This window comes from Lissotriton vulgaris, chromosome 1_1 (genome assembly GCF_964263255.1).
Source record: "Lissotriton vulgaris chromosome 1_1, aLisVul1.2, whole genome shotgun sequence".
In the NCBI taxonomy this organism is placed as follows: Eukaryota; Metazoa; Chordata; class Amphibia; order Caudata; family Salamandridae; genus Lissotriton; species Lissotriton vulgaris.
In genome coordinates, this window is record NC_141685.1 from 815,467,903 (window position 1) to 815,488,534 (window position 20,632).

At 47.6% G+C, this 20,632-nt stretch overlaps 1 protein-coding gene across 3 annotated transcripts in view; it reads left to right on the forward strand.

Moving 5' to 3' along the window:
• The first annotated feature begins 6,219 nt into the window (after positions 1 to 6,219).
• C1_1H1orf21 (chromosome 1_1 C1orf21 homolog) overlaps positions 6,220 to 20,632 on the forward strand; it is a 404,852-nt gene continuing 390,439 nt past the window's right edge. The window contains exon 1 of one of the 3 annotated variants that reach the window (XM_086957096.1): positions 6,220 to 6,376. The gene's annotated coding sequence lies outside the window, so the exon portion shown is untranslated. The remainder of the gene's footprint in view (positions 6,377 to 20,632) is intronic. The other 2 variants (XR_015308474.1, XM_086957078.1) reach the window with 2 other exon arrangements.

Here is a 20,632-nt window from a genome sequence, read left to right on the forward strand (position 1 = left end):
ATTCCCCTGTGAGGATATTCAGGTGCTGAGAGTGCTGCCGAGGGCGGGGGCTCAGTCAAACAGCAGATCATGAGTCCTTTTCTGAATTCCAGCAGAGAGGATGAGGGCCGCAAGAGAAGTAGTAGGTTGTTCCAGGGCTTTGCAGCAAGGTAGGAGAAGGAGTAGTGTGGGGATATGTGCGAGGCAGCGGGAGGCCGAGTGCAGGTGTCTGGATGGGAGGTGGAAGTTCAGTCAGTGGTTGATGTAAGCTGGACCCTGGTAGTGGAGGGCTTTGAAGGTGTGGATAAACATTTTGAAGTAGCATCTCTTCTGGATGGGGAGCTAGTTGAGCTAGTAGAGCTTCTTGAGGTGTGGAGTGATGTGGGTTCTGGGTCCATTAAGGGAGGTCCAGGATGAGTCCGTCGCCGAGTTCTGAATACTTTGCACTCTCTTGAGGAGGTGAGAGGTGATTCCTATGTAGAGTGCATTGCCGTAGTCCACTCAGCTGGTGACAAGAGCTTGTGTGACGGTACGCCTGGTGTCGATGGGGAGGCAGTTGAAGATCTTGCGGAGCACGCAAAGGATGAGGAAGCAGGCGAGTGAAACTGCATTGATCTAACTTTTCACTGTGAGTTTACTGCCCAGGATGAAACTGAGGTTGCGGGCATGGTTGGTGAGATTGGGTGTGGGTCCTAGTTCAGGAAGCCACCATGCGTTGTTCCATGAGGAGGTGTTGTTCCCGAAGATGAGCACTTCTGTCTTCTCTATGTTGAGTTTTAGACAGTTGTCTCTCTTTCAGTCGGCAAGGCTTGTTATGCACCTGCAGGAGTTGATCCGCCTGTCGGAGAGGTCGTCTGATAGTGAGAGGATGAGCAGGGTATTGTCGTCATAGGATATGATGTTGAGTCCATGCTATCTGAGGATGTTGGGTAGGGGAGTCATATAGGTGCTGTACAGTGTGGGGGTGAGGGACAAACCTTGAGGGACGCTGCAGATGGTGTTCTTGGGTTCCGAGGTGAAGGGAGGAAGGCAAATTCTCTGGATTCTCCTGGTGAGGAAGTAGGCGATCCACATGAGGGCGCCTCCTTGGATTCCAATGTTATTAATTCTTTTGATCAGGGTGTGGTGTGATACTGTGTCAAACACTGCTAAGAGGTCGAGAAGGATAAGGGCAGCCATTTTTTCTATGTCAAGGAGTGATCTTATGTCATCTTTTGCTGCAATCAGGTCGGTTTCTGTGCTGTCGTTGGTGCAGGATCAAAATTAGGAAGTGTCCAGAAGATTGCTGTTCTCCAGGTGTTCTGTGAGATGGCATTTGATGGCCTTGTCGATGACTTTGCGGGAAAAGGTTGCAGAGAGATGGGGCGGTAGTTCTTGAGTTTGTTGAGGCCGGCGGATGGTTTTTTGGATAGGGGCTTGACTTCTGCATGTTTCCATTATTCAGGGAAGGTGGTTCTGGTGATGGATCTTTTGAAGATGGCGGTGAGCTTGCTGCTGAGAGTCTTACTCCTGAGGTTGAAGATGTGGTGGGGAAAGGGTTGGTAGTTGTTCCTGAGTGGACAGAGTTCCTGATGGCTGTGGTGTCAGGCATGGGGAACTGGTGGCAGGTAGACAGCATAATGAACAAAAGACAACCTGGGCACGTATTACAGAAGGGCCCTGGAGGCACAATGGACATCTGCAGCTGCTTTGTGCGCTCCCAGGGCACTTTGGTATTTTAGAAGAGGCTGCAGATACTTGTGCAGCCTCTTCTGTAATGCAGATACTGCTGGTGCACATGTAGCTCTAACACTATCAAGAGAAGGCATTCCCTCATTTGCATGGGGGTGTGGCTTCATGCAAACGAGGGAATCACTTTGCCTCTGCACCCGTGTCATATTACTGACATGGGCACAGAGGCAAACATGCCTTTAGGAGGCGCAGTGAATGTGTGTCACAAAAAGGTGGCACACTTTCAGTGCATCTCCCAAAGACAGCCCTCTGGAGGAGATAAAGGGGGTCCCAAGGACCCCCGACATCCCCTTGCAGGCAGGTGCAGTCACTCACTAGTCCAGACTGCAAGAGGTTCTATCTCCCCTCTACAGTGTAGGCGTGTTGCCGCCTGCACAGAGAAACACGAAGCAGCTTTTGAACAGCTGCTCGTATTTCTCATGAATGCGTTGCCCTGATGACAGCACATTCTCCCTAATGAGGTGCAGTTTCGCTGTTTGCACCTGGCTCACCTGTTATAAGGTAGTGACGCACACAGGAATAATGCACCCTATCTTTCATAGGGCCCCTGGTGGTAAAATACACAATTTTTTTAAGGCAAGGGCCATGCCTCTACTAGAAAACACTCAAACTATGCACAGTCTAAAAATCACACACAGGTAACAATCCACACAAGTGACACAGTCAACACAACATGTGGGGGAAGTAAGAACCCCACTAATGGAAAACTAGAGGGAACTTAAGGCAGTAGCCAATAGCCTAACTCTCCTATAAGGCAAAAAGACCTGTGCCCTTAACTACAAAAAGACACTGCCAGTCTTAAAGTATCCCCATATACTTGTTCAAGGGTCAGTAACCATCCTTGATTAGGATGGCTGTTTAATAGCATACAGCCCTGACCTAAAGAGCCAAGTGCTGTGCCGTTCAACATAACAAAATAATCAAACATCCCCTGCTGACTGACAGAAACACGCAACAGGCCAGAAAAAGTAGGCTAGCCCAGTCTTTGCTATCCACAAAATGGCGAACACTATATTGAGTTGACTGTTTCCCTCATGTGTAGAGCCATGTACCACCTGATAGTGGTGCAGGTTTTCAATGTTATAAAGTTGGTGAAGTAAGTGACTACAGGAATTCATGACTTTAATAAATTAAGTGAGTAAAACCTTTGGTGACTAGCATTGTTCGATGATCAGGGGCTGAGGGGAAGGGAGATGGGGAGGGGGTTTGCCCTCTCCTATTTTGCTTTCTTTTTTTATTACAGCTGCATACAGCAGATCCAACAGTGAACCTTCCAATACAAAACTACGTGCATCAACCGAATTCTCCTAAGATGAGAGCTCTCACCTCCTCGACAACTCTACATGTCCTTTATAACCCTAATCATGACTCCCACTGCATCTACTAACGCCTCTGTGCAGTCAAAAGCCTGGACTACAACAGACTCAGAGTGGTATCAGGGGAATGTCCAAAAGTTGCAAGGGGCCCTAAGGATGTCTGCATTGGATAAAGCAAACTGGCTATGCCTCAATGGGCACAAAATAGAGAACTTGCTCATGGGCCGAATGGAAATCCTCCTTACTCCTGTTCCTCTGGCCATACTCTTCCCAACCTCCTCATAAGCCAGACCAAGTGGAAAGAATACTGTTTCCTTTTAGTCAGATATAAGGGGTATCCAACTTGCTGATCGTCCATCCAGATCCGATCACTACGAAACATTATACTGTGGGCTCCCAAGAAAAGTGCTCTTGAAGCCCCTAAGACAGGAACCAGCATAAACAAATAATCATTGGTCCTACTTGGGTATAAACAGTCCTGCCTGAACTGCCAGGTCTGCTCTGAGCGGGAACAAAAGCAATGCCAGTTTAGTTTTGGCCTATTCGGGCTTTATTAGTAGGGTGGCTCTTGAGTCCTAAGCCACAGTGAGCATGCAACACATGTCTGGACATGGACGTCTTTCTATTAATCACTAAGTTCCTTAATACAAAATCAATTCTAGGACACAAAACCGCTCTGATAGAACTTAGCCAGGTCATCTACCGGGGTGTGTATTTAGAGCAAAAAGTATACCACCGGTGGATACTACACCTCAAAATAAAGGAATGTTAATAAAAAAAAATTGGAAGTGCCTTATGTAAGTGCCCACCACAGGCCTGTTGGCTGATGTTTACAAATGGGCTCACTGCATCATCACTGACACGTCCCTATTATAACAGGAGGAACCCAAATAGTGTGAATGTACCAAATGATGCTGGGTGTATGTGGTGGACTGATCAGAGCCTCAGAAGTTACATCAATCTCTTTCACCCAATTGTATGTTGGTCCCCAAAATCTGAGAGTTGGCTCCTTCCTCTTGATGCAAAAATTCATAAAAATTAGTCCATATGGCATGTCTCACATTCTTTACTATTTATGCCCAGGCTCGTGATTAAAAACACTCTAATATGTTTATGCCAAAATGTTACGGTTGACATGTTTCATTGACAATAATCTACTTACAGGCAAATTCATCAGGGTATGAAGACCCATGTGTCACCCAAGTGCACACCGTAGCACATAGCCACCAAGGGAACGCCTACCAGAGGGAAGTGGGAGTAACTTCAAAGGAAAGGACCAAGAGTAGCAATACGCCTTTTTGCTCTACATACACACCCTAGTAGATGACCCGACTCTTGGTTGTACCAGAGCGGTTTTGTATCCTAGAATTTATTTTGTCATAAAGACCTTGTAATAAAAGACTAATAGAAAGATTTGAATGGGGTGATTGACATTGGGGTTTCGTTTTTTTCTGATTTGGTCTTGAGTGGCGGGCATCCCTCTGTCTTTCTGTCCTTCTTCAGCTCCTTTGTGCCGCCTATTTGTAGATTAACCAGGTGTTCATCTTCTTCATATAGAGCAGTTGCACATACTGCCCTTTTATGTGTAAGTGAGTCTGTTCAAAAACCTTAGGCCCAAGCAAGAGGGACTTCACACACATGAGTGCTAAAACACCCTAAAGAAATTAAAACCATGCAACACTTAACCCTAGCCCAGCTCTTGTCCCCTGGCACACCACTGTTGCAAATATGCATCCAGAGGGCCTGCTCGTTCGAGGCATTGTATATAAGGTGATCACCTCAATTCGGGCCATTATAGACACTGACTTCAGTCCTGAACTTTTCACCTACAAATTATTGATTTCAATGTGTTAGTCTAATTAGTTCCACGGCAGCAAAGCAAGACAATAAGAACCAGAATGTATTAGGCGACCACACGAACGTTCAGGGATGGAAGCAGTGTCTGGATCGATGTGATCATCTTAATTGCATCTGGATTAACGTATGAATATCTCGTGGCTGGGCTGGGGATGCACTATTTGGAACACCATGTTGTTGTTAGAGGATTTCAGTTTCCATGCTCTTTATCTTGAAGTCCAGTTCTTTAAAGGGGCCGGTACTGCCCGGTGCTGAGTATTTTTTTTATTTTGAGATGGAGAGTACCAAACTTCTCAAGAGAAACGTAATACGTTTAATTGGAGAGTAGTGGTACTTCTCAGAAACAAGCAGGTACGCTGGCAGTGGTGTAACACAGGCCCCCGCAGCTCCCGCTGTGCGGGGGGTGCAAATTCCAGGGGGCCTCCTCAGCACAGTACTCTGCCCGGAGACCTCCTTAATGTATTCAAAGGGGGGCCCTCCACGTACCTTGCAGCGGGGGGGCCTAAAGTTTCGTTACCCCAGTGCACTCTGGTACAGAGTACCTGCACATCTATTTTTCCATCTCAAGCATCGTTGAAGTCCATTGTTTCCTCGTACTTTTGCATGTTCTTCTCGTCATTTCCACTGCCCTTTCCCATTCCTCCCTTGTCCCATACTTCCCCTGTACTTCTTTCTTTATTCGTCTTCTTTTTCTTGTACCTGGTACCAGAGACCCCGTCTCTCTGCTCTCCTCCTGCTTTCCCCTGCCTTCTGTCTGTCACCTCAGTGACGCAGCATTGGGTACTGCTGCTCCTGCTCGTTTGCAACCAAGATAAATGCCCCTACCCCTTGCTTGTTTGGAAGTAAATAAAAAAGCTATTGTTGAAGTGCAGTGTACCCTTCATAACCATGGGTCCCGGTGCCACTATACTTGCTGCACTATTGATAGCTAAACCATTGTGCCTCCTCCTGTGCTCTTACTTCTTTTCTCCCTTCTATCTCCTCCTCGCACATTTGTTTTTCCCAACACCCCTTAAATCTCGTGCTCTGCCCCCGCTTTTTCTTCTCCCCTCAATCTTTAACCCCATTAGGTTCTCCCCTCTCAGTAATTTCGCCCCTCTCCCCATCCAGCCGTCCTTTGTGCCCGCCTCTCTTTTCCAGCCAAGACTGTGATTGGTCGTTTCCGCTCAAAGACACAGTGCAGGCTGTCATCGGCCTCCTCTCCCATCGCTTCCTCTGCCGAGCCCCGCCCCCTCTGGCGACCCCCTCAGTTCCCCTTCTCCGAGTGCCCCTCCCTTATGCTGTAGCTCCTCCCCTCTCCCGTCCACGCCCCGCCCCTCCTTCTCTTCACCCCTCCGCCCTCCTTCCTCAGCGGAGGCTGAGAGAGCGGCGTGTACGGCTCTTTATACTCGGTGCAGCCCGGGCTCCTTCCCTCCTCCCTGGGCAGCGCTCGTCCTTTCGCTCCCGGAGTGGAGCCCCCGGGTCTACATGCCTCCTCCCCGGGCTTCCAGCAGGTGAGTGCCGCGGCAGCACAGACAGGACTTTGCCTTCGCTTCAGTGATTCCCCCCTCCCTGCCCAGGTGCGCTGCCCCTAGGCCGCGCCCCTCTACCCAGGAGTGTACAGCCGCCGCCCCACCTAGGTGTGCCGCCTGGCAAAGGAATGTGGCCCCTCACGAATGGTGACCCTCCTTCCATCACTGGTGTTCATCTCGCAGCGGTTTCTTGGGCGCTACATACCCAGCCAGCAGCGTTAGTCCCACGCCAAGGTTAGCTGTGTGTTAACTCGTGTGAGTGTGTGTTGCCCCCGCAGCTCAGGCGTCTGTCTCTCTTGTTCAGTCCTGGGACCTGGATTAAGACCTGTCTCAATAAGTGGCCGCTCGGCGATGGAGCTTGTGCGCATTCCCTCCCTCGGACTGTTCGTCTCTTTCTCTCCCTGACTCTCAGCCCCGGGGCAGTATCTGTCTTTGTGGCTCCCAGGGCAGTATTTGGCTGCCTGAACAGTGCATTGCTTTGTGTCTCCTTGCACAGCTTGGTTCTGGGCAGTATCTGCCTTTGTCTATCCGTGGGGCAGGATTTGGCTGCCTTGTCCCTGCTGTCCTTGGACAGTTTGTGTAGCCCCTGGGCAGTATTTGGCTGTCTGGGCAGTGTCTGCGTTTGCCTGCGCAGTATCTTTCCTAGTGACTCCCTGGGGAGCATTTCATTTTCTGATTGCCTGTCTCTTCGAGACGCCTTTCCTCTAGAATGATGGGGGCCTGCTTGGCTCTTCGCCAGAAATCCTCCCCATTTTTGGGCATTTTTCTTTTGTTTTCTGTCTGCTGGTGCCTGGTGGCAAGGTTCCCTCTGCTGCCACCTCCATGCCCCTGCTGGTTGAGCCTTCCACGGCTCCTCCGTGTCTTCTGGTGGCTCTGGTCGCCTCTACTGTCTACCTCTTGAGGGCCGAGGCTTCATTTGTGCTGATTACCAGTGGCTGTCCGAGGTTGTCTCTGAGTCCCAGAGAGGTTCTCTCTGCTGCCCCCCTTCCCCTTGCTGACTATGGTTTCTTCTGCTACCCCCCCCCCCCCCCCTCATTTGCTGCTGACGCCACCACCCCCCTCCCCGCAGAAACGGAGGTTCCCTGTTACTTCCCCTGTTCGCTTTCTGCTGGTTGTTTGAGGCACTCTGTGCTTTTCTCATCGTTACAGACCTCGCGTTGTCCTTTGTTTTTGTTGTACCCTGTGCTCTGCCAGGGGCTGTCAGTCTCATTCCTCCCATTGGCGGGGTTTGGATGACGTCCGATGCGACGTCCAATAATGTATTTATTGATTATTGTAGACGTCCCCTGGCTTATACGTACCACAACCTATCAGCAGTGCACTTTGTGACCGGTTGACTCAGCACTTGTCTGTAATAAGCGCCACGCAGCGCCGCAAAGAGTCATTCATTCAGCACCAGAGGCTGAGACTTGTTTACGTTTTCATGTTCATGTGGTGACAGGAAAGAGCATCATTCCTCTGAGGCAGAGCGTGCCGGGTAGGAAACCCAAGGATTGTGCGTTGTTCCACACATGGGGGCAGGGGAGGGGTCTTTTGCCATTGACGATAGATTAATAAGAAAATGTTCTATTCTCATTGTCCGGCGGAGTAAAAAAAAAATCAGACTGTGACAGTATTTGATAATGGTAATATGCAATTGTAGCCTGCTGAACGCCAACCGGGTGTACATTATAGGTCCATTTTGCAAACGCCTTCCTGATTACGTGAAGTAGTGGTACATGATCACTCTTACCATGCCTTTGTGAATTTGCCCCAAAAGGTCCGATAAAAATACAAAGAGTGACTGGCATTTCGTTTTGTACTAACTCCGTGTGAAGTGAGTACTACTTGAATCAGACCGTTGTAGAGTTCCCTTCGTATGACTGGCATTTTTATTAGTGTATTCCACGAAGTCGAAAATTTGCTCCAAATTTACTTGTAGCCCTATTGTGGCAAAAGGCACATTTTCCAAGGTAATTATTTGTCAATCTGATAACTGTGTAGCCTGTTCTCTTCGGAGGCTGAAAGTTGTGTAAACCTGCTGCCTGCCAGGGTTGAAGGGAGTCTTGGGGTTTTAAGAACTGAGATACAAGTGCGTGCCGTGCTTTAGCATAGAATATGGTGTTCCATTTATTTATTTATTGCACAGCTGTCGCTGGTCCAGCAGTCCAAGGTGACTTTCCAAGCGATTCTGCGGTTTCCATCCTATACTGGAGTTTGCTTCGGCTTGTGAAGATGTTACATGTAGTGTGAGTGGTTGTGGTTCTATATGTTAAGTGACTGGATCAACCCCACTATGTTGTGAAAGGGTTTTGTTGATGTTCGATGGGCGAGGCTGCCTATAGTGAATTGCTTGTTCATCTTTTAGGGTGGTATACTTGCTCGTTGCCCAGCTCGAAGAGGGATGTGTGAGAACTTGTAGTGACGAGTGCTGTTGCTGTCTAGCAAGCAGTCCCCATAAAAGCCGCTGGCATGTTGTGAAAATTGGCACACAGTTCAAGGTGATCCCATAAAACTACAAACTAAATGTGTTTTAGGATTATACATATCAGCAAATTTGTCACATTTGTATCTTTTTTAGGCCCAGCCTACTAGACCGCACAGCTTCCATGAACATGCTGAGGTTTAGAATCCACCCATTGCTTACCATTCCTCTCACTCTAATTTGCCTGTTTAATATTCGTTTCCCAGCCTGCCAGTCTTGTCTTTGTCTTTCCCAGGGAGCATAGCTTCTTTAGTCTCTTTTGATGGACTGCCTCCTATGTTCCCACTGCTTGCTTTTCAAGTCCTACTTTTTTCTTTTTGGTTAAGCACTCCACGAGATGTGTCTTCCAGCTGTCTTCCTCGTGTACTTCTCTCCTTCTGCACACTCTGTTGCTGTCTGTCACTTTATTTTAGGGGCTTTCAGCCACTTCTTCATCCGTTGGTCTCTTGTGTCATTAACATAGTCCTTCCGCTCGCTACAGCATACAGCACTGGGAAATTGGTCAGCCCACTTCAGCCAGGGGCTATCCAGGTATGAGTGATGACATTTCTGTTTCACGAATGGCACATCCACACAACGCGGTTCCCTCTAGTTCCACCGACTCTTACGCTAAAGTGTGTTTTGTGGGACAAGTATTTTTGCTTTTAGCTAATGTTTATTTTTTATACTGGCGAGGGCCTACCAGCTCTTCAAAAATAAAGATTTATAGAAACAAGTACAAAACAAACATAGACGCAGCCAAAAAATTGCCACCGAACACAAGGTCTACTGGGTTTGCCAGCGCTTGTTTATTTTTTCTCTTTCGCTTTGCCTTGGTCCTTCACTGCCCTTTCCTATCCTCCTCCAACTCTTTAAACTTTCTTCTTCCATCTCTTTCTCCCATATCTCTCTAAAGATCCTTCAGCCCTGCCCCCTGCACTCACGGGGTCTCTCACTTTCCCCACCCAATACCTTCCTACTGACTGATGTTTTGCAAGCCCTGTTTTTTCACTCAGTGTATCTCACTGAATGTCATTTTGCAGCTCAGCTTCTCGCTGCAAGCCTTTCTGTGTTTGCGGCGGAGAACTGGTCTCCGCTTTTGCGCCAGCTCCCAGGACACCATGATCAGATCTGATTGCAGGCTGACAGGAGGGCTTGAAAAAGCTGTAGGAATGCGATGCAAAATCAATAGGAGGGTGAATCACCAAGAAGCAGTAGTCTTGTGCCTAAATCAGTAGGGTTGGCAAATATGCTAATGTCTGGTCCAAGGGAAATTGGGGACGGACCACGCTGCTGTGAGATCACATGGAGGCAGTTGCCCTCAGCAGTAATAACTGCCCGTCTGCTTTGCCCATTGCAGGGCATCACTCTAAATGGTACCTTTGCTGCAGTGAAGCACACAACAGGTGATGAGAGAGAGGCTGCTTGCAATAAGTCTACTCTAACCACTTGCAGTAGCTCTGGTAGCGTTCTAATCCATTGTTATTTTCCTCACCATGCCACCTCAGTTTGGACCCAGCCACATGCAAATCACTCTTGACCCTGCTCCTAGTGGGAACAGTCCAGCCTGGACTGTCAAACCCCAGGCCCTCCCTGAACCGGAACACTAGCAACTCAGGACTGGTTTTCCCTAGTTATGGCTCATCAGCCTGGTACAGAGTGGTTCCAGTGACACAGTGAGCATGGGACCCACGTCTGGGCATTCCCATACCACTTAGGGCAGTACATGAAATGCACAAAAGGTGATGGGAGGTTGTTTGCAATAAGTCTAACCACTGGCAATAGCTCAGGTTAGCACTCCAACCAATCGTTCTTTTTCTCACCATACCACCTCAGTTCGGAGCCAGCCATATCTGCAGTGACATTGCCCTGGAAGCTTGCCCTCACTGAAGTGGCATCAAATGTAATGCTGAATCTACTGCAGTAGAATATTGATAGGGGGGTTGACCCAGTTAAAGTTACGGGGACCTGGGTTAGTAAACGAGTAAAGGGAAGGGGTCCCAGTAATATGGAGACATTAACCAAAGAAATGAAAATAATCAAACCAACAAAACTTCAGTCCACATTGTTTTATTCACAATGGGATGATATATTGAATATGCATAATTTACAGAATAATCAATCAGTGGTTAATTGCAGTGCCCCAAAGGTAGAAGCGGGGAGGGTAGTGTGATAGTGATGGGAGTTGGTGAAGGAAAGAGAGAAGATTCTTAAGTGACGGTAAAATCAGCAATTGAGACTTGTTTCACAAAGTTACAAACTCTGTACCTAAAACAGGACGGACAGGTTCATGCGGATTATTTTAGACGCAAATCATGCTCCAAATGTTCAATGAATAAAACCAATGGGGTGTGGAGTTGACGGTGAAAGGCAATCAGATGTCGACGTTTCGACCCTCGTACGCGCAGACATTAGTTTTAATCTTGCTGTGGGGTCTTCATCAGGACTGGAGTGTGGGGGACACGTAACCACAAACGTGGTATAGACAGGACCCGGTGATACGTGGGTTCGAGGTCAATTTCGAGAAAGGATCGTGATGTAACCCAGACGTCGTTCATATATTTCCACGGATTCAGGGGGGTCCCTTGTACCATCGATAATATGTAATCTACACGCCGTAGCCAGGACACGTCCGGCGGAGATCGTGTTCAGAGGCGATCAGGCGGAGGTGGGTCAAGAGCTGTGTCGGTCAAGGAGTTAATCCTGCTCTGGTGTCTGCTCACAGTCGCAATGATGAGAGAGAGGCTGCTTGCAATAAGTCTACTCTAACCACTTGCAGTAGCTCTGGTAGCGTTCTAATCCATTGTTATTTTCCTCACCATGCCACCTCAGTTTGGACCCAGCCACATGCAAATCACTCTTGACCCTGCTCCTAGTGGGAACAGTCCAGCCTGGACTGTCAAGCCCCAGGCCCTCCCTGTACCGGAACACTAGCAACTCAGGACTGGTTTTCCCTAGTTATGGCTCATCAGCCTGGTACAGAGTGGTTCCAGTGACACAGTGAGCATGGGACCCACGTCTGGGCATTCCCATACCACTTAGGGCAGTACATGAAATGCACAAAAGGTGATGGGAGGCTGTTTGCAATAAGTCTAACCACTGGTAATAGCTCAGGTTAGCACTCCAACCAATCGTTCTTTTTCTCACCATGCCACCTCAGTTCGGAGCCAGCCATATCTGCAGTGACATTGCCCTGGAAGCTTGCCCTCACTGAAGTGGCATCAAATGTAATGCTGAATCTACTGCAGTGACCTAAAACAGAGATCCCTTCGCTGCAGAGACACTGAAGGAGGGGACTAGCCATCTGCTAATGAAGCCCAGTCCTGCTCCAGTAGGAACAGTTCAGCCCGAACTTCTGGCCACGCCCCTTTGGAACTGAACAAAAAGCAAATCTAGACCAGTTGCAGCCATGTTGGCTCCATCAGTAAGAGTGGTGCAGCTTGCGTCCTATGGCACTGGCCTATGGGATTCAAGTCTGGGCATATCCATCGCCCATAGACTGCCTGACTGAGGAAAAAAACAAAGTTGGATTAAAATGAAGCCCCGTGTAAGTACCAGTGGGTGAGATTAATTCACACAACCTAGTCACATATTTTTCTCGCTTCATTGGCACCGCACAATGAGCTGCGATTGCCTCTGACCTCACTGAGCGCTGTACTTGTGGCAGTGACCTGGTCTCTCACTGACAGCTAATTCTACCCTAAATTCAGGGAGCACTTAAGCAGAGCATTTTTTGTTTGGGAACTAGCTTCTCAGGCAGAAGGTGTTGTAAATACAACATTGCCACTTCACAGAAATGGGGAATGTGCGTGGGAGCAGCAGTGCGAGCCTGCGCTCGGGAAAGCACTAGACCGCACACTCTACAGTCTTTTTAACAGGTTAGTGGTGCCACTTTTACCCAGTTCCCTCCGAGTTTCTTCATATTCCCTCCACGACAGGCGGATGGCTTTCTCCTGGGCACGTGCACCACTGTGGACAGACATTCCTCCTGGCTGCTCCTCCATTGACCTTCCCAATCCTTTCTTCCACCCCTCTCAGCTTCCCAAGGACTAAACTTGCTTCGCATCTTTCTGGAACCTTATCCCGTTCCTAAGACTGAGGCCCCCCCAAGATCCTGTGCACCCAGAAGGACATCAGGTCTAGAACCATTGTGAAACAGAAGAGGCTGCTCCCGCTGTAGTAGTTCTGGTGTCAACTGTCAACAATTCAAGTGGACTGTCCAAAGACCTCATGCAAGCAAACTCCTGAGAAGGCAGCCGCAGACTCCATGAGTCTCTCTTTTGATTTATTTAGCAGTGACGGCTGGCAAGTAAAGAGGGTGATGGTGGGGGGGACAAAAAGAAAAAATATGTTTAATAAACCACTTACCTTCCTTCCTCTTTGTTCGGGTCTTCTCTCAAGGCAGGATCCAGGAAACTGCAGTAACCAATCTTGGCGCTGCTCTCATGCTGCATGAGAGCAGTGTTGGGATTGGATGGAGCGTCTCTCCCGCCGATCCCGAGGACACTGGAGCCCTATGCTGTCTCTAACCCAGCTGTCAGGACAGCTGGGTTAGAAAGGTTTGAAATGCGCATGTCTGACTGGCCGTGGCGAGACGGCTAGTCAAAAAGACATGGGCTCTTTAAAGTGCCCTGCCTGTCACTGCTTTCTGCTGCTTCCTGACTGGCAACAGACCAAACCCGTCCTTCCCCCCTCCCCAACCCGTCCTGACACTCGGCTCGGGGTTTTGAAAAACCAAATGGTATTGAGTGAACTTTATTACCATTTTATTTTTCCTTATCTGGGGGCAATTTTTTAGTAGTGTGTGACACACTTCCGCCTTAACGGAGGAGCCGCCCCTGCTATTTCGTCCGTATGAGCATCAAGACCCTGCAAACCATTGTCGCTCAGCGATTCCTTTCACACTTTGGAACTGCAGAAATGTCATGTTCTTGAGGTGATTAGGGCCTAGATCAGGTGTATTCTTGATGTGAATACGAAGACTAGATGGGGACCATGTACGGACTAACTTATTGCATTGTCTAATGAAGTTGACTCATAAAGGGCTGTCTATCGGTGCCTCCTGCCCTTACAATCTGTGTATTCTGCCTGCCAAACCGCCAGCATGCAAGGCATCTGGGTGTATGCTCCAAGGTTACAAATAAATACTGCCTACCACTTCAGACCTGCTCCATGTCTCCAAGCCCAGAAAGAAGCTGAAACCCAACCTCCTGATCAGTGCTTAATTTGTGCTGGTGTTCGGCTCCAGCACCCATTTGTAAACGCTGGCGAGCCTATCACATGATGGCACTGTTAACCATATTTATTTCAGCAAGGGACATTAAACTTATCAACTTGCTTATAATAACATGATGGAACTAGTACATCCAGGTTATCCCTACTTAGAAGCTGACGAGGACTAGTCCAAAATTTCACACTTTTAAGAGTGTGGTGGTTAGAAAGCTAATGCTGGCAATCTGCAACTGTGGCAAAAGCTGTGGATGGAGCCAGGTGCAGTGGACTCCTGCAAATTACCTTAGGCCCTGGTACCTATATTTTTACGAACTATGCCCCTCTTCTGATGGAGAATACCGCCTATCCAAAAAAGCCCCCGCCCCACCCGGTGATGCCCCAGTTGGCCCGGTCCACTGAACTCCTGTGCCCCATCTGAGATAAACCACATACACTGGGGAGTTCTAGTCCAGTCTCTGCCTCTTTCTCCTAAAACCATTTTAGTGTGGGGTAAAGGCCGAGCTGAGGATTCGGAATCCTCTGTGTGGTGTTTAAAAAAAAAAAAAATAGAAATGGCCATATTGGATGGGCCTGGCGTTATCTCCCTTCTGCCAATATGCATGTTATCTCACACTATCATGTTGACACTATAAAGTTGACGCTGTCCGTTTCCGTGCATGCTCATGCTGAGGCGGCAGCTTTAGAATCGCGGATGACAGCCCCTTGTGTCAAGTGCTTAATCCATGAATTTGCCAGCATTATGTTTAATGGCGGATTATAGCTCACGTCTGTTTGTTTGATTGCGCTTCTACGCTAAAGCTGTTGGTCCCGTCACTTTGCTCTGAGGGTTAAGGCTGCCCCTTTTCAGCCATTGAAGATGGCTGCGGCTGCCTTTCCAAAATATGCTTTATATAAAAGCACATGCTGTAGTTTTTATTTATTTATTTATTTTAAATTTTATATATTTCTTTGTTAACCACAATGCACGTTCTGATTTAGAACCAAGCCTTAATTTGCAAGGGCTTTGCTCCCTCAGGCCCCCTTTATGAAGTTATTAAGAGAAGGGCCCCATTTTCTGACTTTTAAGAGTGTGTTATGTAAAGGTAATTTTGGGACCTTCCTAGCCTAATTTGGAAAAATTGAAGTAAATATTTTCCAGCATATGCTCGTTAAACCTTACAGGGTGTTTTCAACGAAGCCTACAGAGTGCTATTTTCATTGAACCTACAGGAGCCTATAATGATTTCTTTTCACTGCATAGGATTTTTGAACTGCACTGAAACCCCCACCCCTGCACCAGCCTGTTGCATTTCCATGCATTGCAACAGCAGATGTAAGGGAGGGGTTTCAATCAGCACATTCAAACAGGAAGTGTCTTTGTGCTTATGAAGGAGCCATGTAATGTTGGGTTATCGTGTTCATAAGAGAGACCATGCATTTTTGCTTAAAAAGTTTTGACAGTTGTAGTCCCAGACAGATTCAGTTAGTTAAACCTGAACAATCACTACAATGATTCTCTCCCTTCTAACTGCCTAGCTGCCGCCTCTCAGGTAATCATCTCTAATTGGACCGCAATAATCAACGTTTCCCTCCTACAGGGATCGATACCCGACTCTCTTAAAGCCAGACAAGTTGTCCTATCTTAAAAAAACCTACGCTGGTTTGTGCTTCCCCTAACAAATATAGACAGATATCTAACACCCCACTCCTAGCAAAAATTCTGGAGAAATGTGTGCAATAGCAGTTGAGCCAACACATTACCAACTTTCACCTACTTGATGACTGCCAATCCGGGTTCAGACCTGGACACAGCACTGAACCCCCCTCCCCCCCCCCCCCCCCCCCCCCCCCCCATCGTGGGTGATGCCCTCCAAGCCCCTGACCAAGGCAAAACCTGTCTCCTAGTCCTCCTAGACTTATCCTCGGCGTTCGACATGGTCAACCACGAAACTCTCCTGGAACACCTCAAACTCCAGATTGGATTGGATGGCGCAGTTCTTGAAAGGTCTAGGTCCTTCCTTCAGAATCTATCTCAGAGAATCCTAATCTATGATAATTTATGCGCTCCCTCTCCGATCACGGTTGGGAGTCCCCAAGGATCAACCCTGTCCCCTACCCTCTTCAATCTTTACCTTGAACCGCACACAATGGTGCTACGCACCACCAACATCGCCTACCACATGTATGCCGACAACACACAGATCTACATTAAAATCTCTTCTCTTGAGGACATTCACTCCCTGAATGAGGCCTTGAAGCTGACGGTGCATTGGCTCACCTCTAACCAGCTCAAACTTAACACCAAAAACCCCAGAATTTCTCCTTATCTCCCCACTCAAAACCAATTCAGACTTTCAGGAATGGATCATGGCTATCACACCGTTAAACTGCCCTCCTACCATTGTGGACTCAGCTAAATCCCTGGGAATAACCCTAGACTGCAACTTGAATAGGTGTGGCCATAACTGACTGATTTCACTTGAGCTACCTAAAACACCTGAAATCTTTCCCTGACACCCCTACCTAAAAATGGCAACCAGGGCACTAGTCATCGGAACTCTTTGGCCCCATTAAAAGCCTGCCTCAACGCCGCCGCCAGACTCCTAACCGGTTCAAAGAAATTCAACCATATCTCTCCCCACCTTATAGCTCTAAACTGGCATCCTCTCGAGGCCAGAATCCAACTTAAGCTGGCTTGCATCACTCACAAGGCTCTATACTCCAATTCCCCAGCTTTTCTCGCCCAGAAACTCGTGATAGCCTGATGAGCCAGAAACTCACAATCCGCCAGAGACCTTTTGCTCCAACCAGCATGCTTGCGGGAAAAAAAAACGTACAATCAGGACTTGTCTGGGGCCGCCCCAAGAATATGGAACTCACTCCTGCCCACCATCAGAAGACTTCCATCTTTGGCGCATTTTAAAAAGGAGGCCAAAACTTTCCTTATGGGCAAATTCTTCTCCTAATGCTTGCATTTCAATCACCTCATCGATTTTGTTTCTCCTTCTATTACAGCATTACCCATGGTTCTTCCGGATGATACCTACCCGGCACTTCTGGGCATCCCACCCGGGAATTGAGACCACTTGTTTTCTCGTATAATATATCTACCTGTTTTTATCCCAACTGTATCCGGGATATGTTACTGCCTATTATTTCTTTCCTTGTATAATGCATCTACCTGTTCTTATCCAAATTGTATACACCCGTCCAAGACTGTTTTTACCACCTGTCAATCCTGTAAAGCTCTCCAATACCCTCACAAGTCTGGTTCGCTTTCTATAAAACTCTAAAATAAAATTAATAGGGAGATTTTTTGTTATTAAACTGAAGTTTCTGATCAAAAGTTAAATGTTTAATGACTGCTGTAATTGCATTAATTAAACATGCAAAATGTATTTTTCTTACATTTAAAGTCGCACTCAATTTCTAATTTGAAATGGTCGTTTATTTCTTTTTTTAAAACATTTTTTTGTTATGGTGGTCCTTGTTTTTATTTTTTTACTGCAACATAGTTGTAATTTTGATATAAAGTGTGGATAATATTGTACACTGGTGACTAATATTATCGAACACTAGTGACAACTAATGGTAATTATAGGAATCCAATTAAGCTTGTATTTATACCAGTGGGAACCGTAGAATTTGATTTACTCGTACAAAAATTTGTGACAGGCATGTGTTTTATTACCCAATAATACATTTCCAGGGTATGGCTGAACTGTGGCTTTGTCTCATGGGTAAGGAGCATGTCACCAAAAACTGCTATACCGCTGCATGGAACCATAATATACATTGCCGCGGTTTTTATTACATTTATGTTCATTTTGTGCTACAGTTGATCTTTCGCAGACTGGAGTCTGGTTGTGTGCGATTGCTGCACTAGGGAGTTCCGTCTGTTGGCAGGTGGTTAGGATGCTCACTATGGAACCAAGAACCCCAAATTCCAGGTTCTGCCCATGGCTCTTTTGTATGTCCCTCTGAAAATCAAGTTCCCCCTAACACCCACACATCCTCAACAACCTTATCAGCCAACTTTGGCAGTGCTTCGAAACAAGCTGACCAGTACGGAGCCATATGTAAAACTGCCTTTTTACTTCCATTTTCCAACGTGGCTTGGCCTTTCACCCCCCAGGTCGCATGTTCTAGCATAGTAGGTCTTCGTCATAAGGACCCCATGTTACTGTTCTATGGCTTGTTGGTGGTGCTGTTGCTCTCTAGAGGGTAACGTTCCGTTCAGTGAAACTATCACTGACATTGGTTCATTGTAAACACTAGTTGTTAGTCCAAGCAGATCCACTGTGGATAAAATGGGCACAGACACGAATACTGAATTATCTGGTCATTAAGCTCACCATGAAAAGACAGATCAATGCAGTCTCATCTACCTGCTTCTCCCCCCTTCCATTGCTCCGTAAGATATGTGTCTTCCCATCGACACCAGACTGACTGTCACCCAAGCCCTTGTCACCAGCCAACTAAACAATGGCAACACACTCTGTCTTAATCTCCTCACACCTCCTCAAGAGACTGCAGACCAAACCTAATTCAGTGGCCGGACTCATCCCTGACCTCCTAAGCGTACCCACAGCACACCCTATATCAAGAAACTCCACTGCCTCCTCATTCCGAAGAAATTTTATTTTAAGATGTCGATCCACACCTTCAAAGCCTTTCACCACCTAGGACAGGCATACATCACCCACTGCCTTAATTTCCACCTTTCTTCCAGACACCTGTGCTCTGCCTCCACCCTCATCGCTCCCACCCCCAATCCGCTGCAGTAACTGTGGAGTTCTCTCCTTCTCCTGCAAGCCGCAAAGTCCTAGACTGACCTCCCCCTTCACCTCCGGACCTCAGCCTTTCAGCGGAAATTCAGGAAGGAACTCAAGATCTCGTTCAACTGAGCCCTACCCTGCAGCCGCTCTGTGCTGGATACCCTCACGGGGGATTAGCCATGCTCTACAAATCCTGATTGATTGATTGATTGATTGATTGATTGTTGCAATTTTACACAAACTCCAATTTTTTTTTAACGTTGTCTCATCAGCTAGATATCTTGGTTGGTCGAGCAATGGTTGCTAAGGACTGTATCTAAAACGTAGGTCGTCATAGGAGTTTTTGTTAACTGTGCTAATTGATGGGCTGAACGCCTCCTGGCAAGGTTCGTACCTTACATGCCAGACATAGATTTGAGTGCTGGTAGGCTGGACTTAGGCTTTTACCAATCTGAAGTTGAGGTACAGGGTTTATCTGTTTTGTGTTTAAGTGCCAAGAGCCTGTTCTATTTGTGGTTTATGTCACAGAAGTGGTTGATATTAACCTCCATGATTTGTTGGTGTTTGATAATTATTTACTTATATATATATTTAGCTTATCATAGTCAATCATTTCCCCTTATTAGGGCTCGCCTGCTGATGCGCTCAAGCGCATAGCTGGCGAGCTATATTGTGGCTTAAACAGACTTTAACCATCTCGGCGATTGTGTTGCAGTGCCCGAGAGCGCGTGCACATCAAAGCCACCAGCCTCCTCAGGCATCTCAAGCTTCCCCCAGCCGGCATTTCTCCTCCCCTAATTGTTCACTACTGCACGGCCGCCGGCCGGCACATCAAAGGCTGCTGCTCCCGGCCCCTATTCTTCCCTTCTTGCCTCTCCCCCTTCCCACCACAGCAATGCCAAGGGCTTGTTTATATTGCAGCCTAACCATCTCGCACGCTGCTCTTGAAACAATGACCGTTGTTGGTCATGATATAATTAAACGCTCTAATTATTTTATCATGGCCACACAGAATTTTATAAAGTCTTTTGCTGGCATTTTCGTTTTATGCTGATTGCTATTTTACACCTTTCACATGCTGGCGATTTGCTTCAAAGGAATACATTCATCCTGAATCCCGTTACTAGAGCTTTCTCCTCTTCTGCTATATATGGGTTTTAGTTGAATTTCATTGATCTCTTTTACTAATGATTTATAAAAAGTGCCACCCACCACACAGCTCCACCTACACAGCTCCACCGATGCACCCACCACACAGCTCCACCCACCACACAGTTCCTCCGATGCACCCACCACACATTTCCACCGATGCACCCACCACACAGCTCCACCGATGCACCCACCACACAGCTCCACCGATGCACCCACCGACACAGCTCCACCGATGCACTCACCACAGAGCTCCACAGATGACCCCACCACACAGCTCCACTGATGCACCCAAGACACAGCTCCACTGATGCACCCAAGACACAGCTCCACTGATGCACCCAAGACACAGCTCCACTGATGCACCCAAGACACAGCTCCACTGATGCACCCAAGACACAGCTCCACTGATGCACCCAAGACACAGCTCCACTGATGCACCCAAGACACAGCTCCACTGATGCACCCAAGACACAGCTCCACTGATGCACCCAAGACACAGCTCCACCGATGCACCCAAGACACAGCTCCACCGATGCACCCAAGACACAGCTCCACCGATGCACCCAAGACACAGCTCCACCGATGCACCCAAGACACAGCTCCACCGATGCACCCAAGACACAGCTCCACCGATGCACCCAAGACACAGCTCCA